At 35.3% G+C, this 1,789-nt stretch overlaps 1 long non-coding RNA gene across 1 annotated transcript; it reads right to left on the bottom strand.

Annotated features, from left to right (window-relative positions):
• Positions 1 to 754: 754 nt before the first annotated feature.
• Positions 755 to 1,779, bottom strand: LOC107573810 (uncharacterized). The gene is made up of 3 exons (XR_001607572.1): positions 1,701 to 1,779; positions 1,079 to 1,225; positions 755 to 783 (listed from the first exon to the last, which is right to left on the bottom strand). It is a non-coding gene; the product is annotated as an uncharacterized lncRNA (long non-coding RNA).
• Positions 1,780 to 1,789: the final 10 nt, after the last annotated feature.

Here is a 1,789-nt window from a genome sequence, read left to right as displayed (position 1 = left end):
ACACACACATTAACAGATATATAACAAAATAAAGAGAAACATGCACTTGCAATCTAGAAAAACATCATATTATATTATATATTATGATATGATATTAGTTGAAATGAACTAATTTATGGTGTTGATGGAGTACTTGGGTCTGTAGGAACACATATGGCACAAGTTTAGGAAGCACAGCTATAAACTACAGTTGTTTCTGTGTCTGTGTCCTCTGGATTACAGTGACGTCCAGCGTCTTTGATCTACAGTCATAGAAAATAATAAATAGTTAGTTAATGGACAAAATAACTCAACCAGAGTGAATCTGTTTAATATTATAACACATGAATATGATCATTCACACACCAGCTGCTGGAGATTCAACGTCAAAATACTGAAAATCACTGCAGTCACAGTCTTGTTTAACGCAGTTACTGCTGTCCATTAAATGATAATACACATCAGTTTCTTTATACTCACCTGTTCATATAACACTGGATTAAACTCTATGATGGAGGACGACAGCAGACCTGTGCAAGAGATCGGTGTTAGTCTTTCTGCGATTAATGCTGTAAAACTCTATAATTGAATCTAGTTTCTCATGCATGTCCTTGCAAACACAACCAAATGCAATCTTCAGGGTTTTGTTTTTGCTCTAAATGCTGAAACCTCAGAGAAAAGGACTTATTTCATGTAAATTATTACCTTTAGTCTTCTTTCTCTTCCGCACAGACACTATAATCAATGAAAGACCAATCAGGAGTAAAACCAAAGCCTCCGCAGTGACGATAATCACAACTGAACCTGAAACATACAGGAGGAAAACGCTGTCTGAAATACTGTATAAACAGAAACAATCATCAGAATCAGCTTAGAAACTGTTTAGAGAATGAATAAATGAAAGACTAATGAATGAAATAAGAGAGATGTTGTCACTTCCTGTTCAGTGTGATTCTATAAGTTCACTCTATATGAGTGTGTGATATGTGGAGAGACGTGTACCTGTACAGGTGAAGAAATCTGCGCTAAATGACAGACATCATCCAGACATAATGCATATTAAAGGAAAATAAAGAGAGAAAGAGGAAGATGACCTGACCTGCTGAGGAGTTGTGCTGATCTGTGATTGTTTCTTTTCTTTCTGTGATTGTGATGCTGCTGGATTGTGGATGTGGTTCTGTTGTGCTGAAATATGACGGTGTTGCTGTAAAAGGGCTGGTAGTTGAAACCTCAGTGGTCTTATTAGCTGATGGATGACATGAAATATCAACTTAATCTCAGTTAATATATTAGCACACTGAATATGAATTATATTGTGTATATAATTATAGGGTAACACTTTATTTCGATAGTCCACTTTAGACATTATATTAACAGTAAGTAACTTTGCAACTACATGTCAACTAGCAGTTAGTAGAGTATTAGTAGACTATTTGCTTAATATCTTCTAACTCTTTCTTTGTCAACTTATTCTACTAACCCTAAACCTACCCTAACAGTCTACTCTGAGAGTTAGTTGACATGTAGTTGACATGTAGTTACAAAGTTACTTATAGTTAATAGAATGTCTAAAGTGGACTATCAAAATAAAGTGTAACCAATTATAGATTGTGCAGTGAATTGACTTCTATATAATAACATGAGCTACATCTGCTGACCCTTTCTATGTACATTTCTATACTACAATAGGTCCATTTGCAGAAGTCACATTAATCGCTTACCGTGTTTAACTAGCAACAAAATCTCTGAATAGACATCAGTACTTAAAGTCCTCTCCACTCCACACCAGTATTGTCCTGCATCCTCAGGT

Source organism: Sinocyclocheilus grahami, unplaced genomic scaffold (assembly GCF_001515645.1).
Source record: "Sinocyclocheilus grahami isolate Dianchi unplaced genomic scaffold, SAMN03320097.WGS_v1.1 scaffold2040.1, whole genome shotgun sequence".
NCBI classification, from domain to species: domain Eukaryota; kingdom Metazoa; phylum Chordata; class Actinopteri; order Cypriniformes; family Cyprinidae; genus Sinocyclocheilus; species Sinocyclocheilus grahami.
Note: the sequence above shows the minus strand (reverse complement) of the source record. Positions and strands in the feature narration are given on the sequence as shown.